The sequence below is a fragment of the Aplidium turbinatum genome, chromosome 6 (genome assembly GCF_918807975.1).
Source record: "Aplidium turbinatum chromosome 6, kaAplTurb1.1, whole genome shotgun sequence".
Lineage (NCBI taxonomy): Eukaryota > Metazoa > Chordata > Ascidiacea > Aplousobranchia > Polyclinidae > Aplidium > Aplidium turbinatum.
Window position 1 is genome coordinate 14516547 of NC_137477.1, and position 5868 is coordinate 14522414.

The 5868-nt window shown below is 38.3% G+C and overlaps 1 long non-coding RNA gene across 2 annotated transcripts; it reads left to right on the forward strand.

Moving 5' to 3' along the window:
* Window positions 1-1778: 1778 nt before the first annotated feature.
* Window positions 1779-5430, forward strand: LOC145772665 (uncharacterized). Of its 2 annotated transcripts, none has more exons than XR_014289309.1 (2): window positions 1779-1913; window positions 4506-5430. It is a non-coding gene; the product is annotated as an uncharacterized LOC145772665 (long non-coding RNA). The 2 variants fall into 2 exon arrangements; XR_014289308.1 differs by lacking the exon at window positions 1779-1913 and adding an exon at window positions 3680-4073.
* The last annotated feature ends 438 nt before the right edge of the window (window positions 5431-5868 follow it).

The following is a 5868-nucleotide window of genomic DNA, read 5'->3' on the forward strand; positions in this document are numbered from 1 at the left end:
GGAACATTTTCAGGCATTGTCGAACATTTATTTCCAGGCATTGTCGATCATTATCAATGGTTGACAGGCTTATTATGCATTGTCGGAAATTTTCAAGCATTGTCGAACATATTCAGGGGTTGTTGAGCATTTTCAAGTTTCAGGGGTTCTCAGGGGGTACGTCTAAATTCCCATTGTCAGGCATTGTAGGTATTGTCGGGCATTGTCAGGCATTGTCGGGCATTGTCAGCTATTGTCGTGCATTGTCGGCTTTTTGGGGGGTTGTGGAGCATTTTCAGGGGTTGTCGAGCATTTCTAGGGGTTGTCAGGCATTGTAGAGTAACTACTTTCAGGCATTGTCTATAGTTTAAAGGCATTGTCTAGGATTTCCAGGCATTGTCCATCATTATCAGTGGTTGATAGATTTTTTAGTCATTATCGAACATTTTCAGGCATTGTCGAACATTTTCAGGGGCTGTCAAGCATTTTCAGGGGTTGTCAGCCATTGTAGAGAATAGCTACTTTCAGGCATTGTTGATAATTTCCAGGCATTGTCTAGGATTTCCAGGCATTGTCGATCAATATCAGTGGTTTACTGGTTTGGTAGTGATTATGGAACATTTTCAGGCTTTATCAAACATTTATTTTCAGGGCTGTCAAGCATTTCCAAGGGTTGTCAGCCATTGTAGAGTAGCTACTTTCAGGCATTGTTGGGAATTTTAAGGCATTGTCTAGGATTTCCAGGCATTGTCGATCATTATCAATAGTTGACAGGCTTATTATGCATTGTCGAAAATATTCAAGCATTGTCGAACATATTCAGGGGTTGTCGAGCATTTTCAGGTGTCAGAGGTTCTCAGGGGGTAGGCCTACGCCTAAATACCCATTGTCAGGCATTGTAGGCATTGTCGGGCATTGTCTAGGCAATGTCAGGCATTGTCGGGCATTGTCAGTTATTGTCGGGCATTGTCGGCTTTTTGGGGGGTTGTGGAGCATTTTCAGGGGTTGTCGAGCATTTTCATTGGTTTTCAAGTATTGTAGAGTAGGCTAACTACTTTCAAGCATTGTTGGGAATTTCCAGGCATTGTCGAGGATTTCCAGGCATTGTCGAACATTATCAGTGGTTGACAGGCTTATGAGGCATTGTCGAACATTTTCAGGCATTATCGAACATATTCAGGGGTTGTCGAGCTTTTTCAGGGGTTACAAGGCACTGTAGAGTAGCTACTTTCAGGCATTGTTGGGAATTTCCAGGCATTGTCTAGGATTTCCAGGCATTGTCGATCAATATCAGTGATTGACAGGTTTGGTAGTCGTTATAGAACATTTTCAGGCATTGTCGAACATATTCAGGGATTGTCGAGCATTTTCAGGGGTTGTCAGGCATTGTAGTGTAGCTATACTTTCAGGCATTGTTGGGCATTTCAAGGCATTGTCTAGGATTTCCAGGCATTGTTGATCATTATTAGTGGTTGACGGGTTTGTCAGGCATTGTCGAACATTTTCAGGGGTTGTCTAGCATTTTCAAGGGGAGTCAGGCATTCTAGATTAAGCTACTTTCAGGCATTGTTGGGCATTTCCTAGCATTGTCTAGGATTTCCAGGCATTGTCGATCATTATTGGTTTTTGACACGTTTGTCAGGCATTGTCGAACATTTTCCATGCGCAGCAGAATGATCCCTTTTTATTTTGCGTAGGTTGTAAACGTATTTATGGTACACAGCAACGTTTAAATGACCTGGCTATCATAAGTACATATTGAGATCATGTGGAAGCCCTCGATCTCATCGAAACCGTAGATGAGTTTGTTTCCAGAAGTCAAACCCGTCGCAACAAGTTTGGATCAAGTTTGTGACTTCATTTCACAAATAGAATGCAAAAACTGTTCAAGCTAGTCTATATATCAGGATTGTGTGAAGGGAAAATTGCCAATAGTAGGTATTCAGACATGTAGTAACCAAAACTGTTGTGCACTGTTGTCATTCTATCTTTATAATATATCTTTGTTTTGTGGGGATTGTTTGTTGATTGACCGACATAGGCTATTTAAACCTGAACGAAAGACATTCATTGGGTTGTAGTATTTATTAACCCAGTCCTAAGCATGCGAGGGTTTCGCTGCTTGTCTTCAAAGGTGTTTAGTCAAAGTTACGCAATTACAGCCAAACTACATAGTGCACAAAATGTTGCACGACAATCGCGACATTTGGTTTCTCAAATAGTGCATAACAATCGTTTAGACTGAAAATCGGCAACTTGAAAAATCACTTTCAGGATTAGTGGGAATTCTGATCCCCCTGGAATTACCTTACTTCAGTAAAACATCCACGCCTACGTGTAGGCCAAACTTTTTTTAAATAGGTGTTTTTATTCCAACTTTTCTTGTAAATACTTTTTTGTTTTGTCGGCTGTCAAACTTACAAGAATGCTTGATATGAACAATTCGGTTGCATGTGTTGTAGTGGACTGCAACTACAATTTATTTGGGCATGGTTGCAAAATTTCGATCTGTTAAATCAACCAAACCTCTTTGATAGAGCTTATTCGATTGCAGATTCTGTCAAAATAATAAAGTACTTTCGAAATCAACATTTACCTGCAATGTAGGCCTATACCCAGACAATCACTTTATCTGGTTCAGATCTTTACCAGATCGGGTACGGATTTGACCATATCTGGACCAGATAAAGTGGCTGTCCATGTAGGATTAGTCTGTCATAGCAAATCTTCTGCAACACTGGAAATGTCATTGTGCATTGGATCTCATGCCTGTACCAGGGAACTGGACGAAGAAAAACAAGGCTACTGAACAAGAATACATTGGTTTCTGCGTTTTTTGTTGCACCAGTGACTCGCAAAATCTTGCCGAAGCATCAAAACAATAAATCATAAGACTAGCATTTGCCTAATTTGTCACCTCAAGTGGATTAGAAAAATTTAACAAATTAGGCGAACTGACGAATTATGCAAACAGGTCAAAACTATAACGAATCGTAGCCTATACATGGCGCATTTATTTGTATTTATAAATGACCTTTTGTTCATTTGGGACCGCACGTGTGTTGATCTAACTAACGAGACTGCGTGAAATAATCTATGTTGCTGTAACTAACAAAGCTGTGACTTTATAGGATTAAGCGAAGGACGAAGTGTGAGACGCGTTCTAAATCCTTACTGTGAAGCAGGTAGAAAATGTGTAAGTTTAGTAAACATTTGAGAAGTGTTAATTTTAAATAGAGCGACATAAAATATAAGAAGTAAATTAAACAGGTTTTTAGCTTTAAAAAAAGCTTCCTCACTTGACAGTAGGCTACGAATCGGAGTTGCGTTTTCTGCGTTTCATTTCAGGATTATAGTCAGAGCGAAGTCAATGCCAAACAAACGATCTAAGCACGTAAGCACTTGAAAGCATTAATCGAATGGCGAATTACCCCAACAAAATGCTTTTCGGAGATATAAATATAGTTGACGAGTTGAGCGAGTTAGACGACGACAAATTAAACGAACTATCATGTAGGCTACTGAAAAAGATAAGAATTCTGCCGGGAGCGAATAAAATGTGACGAATAAGGCGAACTGACGAATTAAACGATGACGATTTCTACTTAACGTGATAGGTAGATTTCCTTTGTGAAAGTATTGTAGGCTAATCAAGATTGAAAAAATAATCCAAAAAACTTAATGTGAGATTAAAATAAAAATGGCTTAAAAATAAAATATAAATGTGATAATCATTCGGTGAAATAACAACGAAAATGCAATATACGTAAACAGGTTAGGCCTTCAATATTGAAACACATTTTGCAAAAAGCCAGTTTACGCAGAAAATGTGAACTCAAAGAATTACAGAACAACATTTATAGTCAGGCATAGGCTATATCATTCTGCACATGAACTGTCTAAGAACGATAATGACATTTTTCAGGCCTTTTACGTTTTCTCTGCCCTGGCTTTTTACCACATGAATTGGGAGGAGGCACTGTATGCAACCTTCCATCTGTCGAAATGCACGGTTTTTCCGTTTTTGGAGCAAATGCCATGAAGCGTTGAAAATGACTTCTTCGATCTGCCAACGACCAAGAACACCAGTTTTCGTATGACGTTTTATATGTCATATAAGGTTCACGTAAACTATAAGGCCCAAGACCAATCACTGCTTTTTCAATTTCTTTAAATTGTGATGCCACTTGTTCATGAATAACTTGTATTAGTTCAGATAATTTCATTTGTTTCCAATTTGTTTTGATTTTGATTACGTTATTCATGCTTTCAGCGTAGTTGTTGCTCCATTCCACGTCCACTGTATGTCTGTTTTGTCACACTTTGTCTTTCAACAGTGGTAGAAATCTCCCTTTCAAATATGGTGTGACAGTAGAACAGTGCAATGTGCAATATTCCAAAAAATTCTTCTCTTCTTCTTCGTATTCTACGTGATCTTTTGATTGCAATAATGAAAATGCACCATTCAATACTTTATTTCTGTAGAATGTGCCTAAACCAATCTTATCAGCTAAATACTTTTGCAGATTTTGTCTCAAATGGCGACAGCACAACACATGAGTAGCATTTGGAAAAGCATTCAAGATTGCTTGATGCATCGCCCTCTCATCGTCGGTTCCAAATATCAAGCGATCACCTTTCAAAGAAAACTTAAGATACGAAAAAAACTCTGTAAACGTCTGCAAATCAGATTTGGCATGCAGAAACGATGGTCCTAAAAAAAGAGGAGCCTTTCCTGATGTACTTCTCACCACTGACACGTTTTGATATACCGTTGTGGTGAGAAATGTTTTCCCCAAATTATACGTCTTGTCAACACACAATACCACATTTTGGTTGCAGCAAAATCGTTCGATGTCCAAAATTTGATCCTGAACGAACAAAATGATGGAAATTGGCATTCCTTTAGAATGAGATACTTTTTGGACAAATGTATGTGTTTGAGTCATGTCTATGACTTTTAGAATATCGTCGCTGTAATTTTGGCCGTAAACTGTCGGTTTGTAATCAATATTTTTTTTCGTATTATATTTCAAATTATGGAGCTGTTGTAAGTTTCTGGGAACACGAGACATATCATCTGTTTGCATGGCTTCATCATATACATTTTTGGCTGTTTTCAAAGGAACCTGTTTTCGAAAATCGTTAAAGATGTCTGGTTTTACTCTGATGTAGTCATTTGTATTGAGTTTACTATTTCCATGTGGAATATGGCCAGGGGATAAACCGAGATATTCAAATATGCACAAGGTTTGAATGTTACATTCTCCAAAATAGTTCAGCCACGTTACTCTCCGCTTGTAATTACAATCTGCTGCATGAAACGATGTGTATTTTGTCATTTTTACAATTTCGCTCTGGTTTGGCTGTGGATCCATGGTTGTGTATTCATTTTGTGTAGCTTTTCGAAACGAAAACTTATTTTTGAATACATATATCTGTCGTAGGCTATCTTTTTTGTAGAAGGTTGAATAGTAAGACCCTTTTTTCCAACTGCCGCAATCATCATAAAATTGCCGCGTTTGCCCAATTTTTCGTCTTTGGATGTTTTTCATATTTTTTGTCACAAAGTAGATATTTTCTTTTTTGCCCAGTGGAATATTCTCCAATCCTTTAGTTTCCTTGTTACTTAATGTTTCAATAATTTGCCTACTTTCCAGAAACTTGTTGTCTAGTGGTTGACCTTTTTGTTTCTTCTTTGAGTTCAATTGAGGTCCCGATGCCTTAGCGCCTGGTTTCTCATTACTTCTTTGTGGTTGGACATTATCAGGCAAATTCGCATGTTTTTCATCTTCTTCGTCATCATCTAAGTCGGTTGTATTGAAAATTAGGGTTGAAGAACAGCTAGGACTACAAGGTACATTGAAATCGCTGTGGTCACCTTCCAGT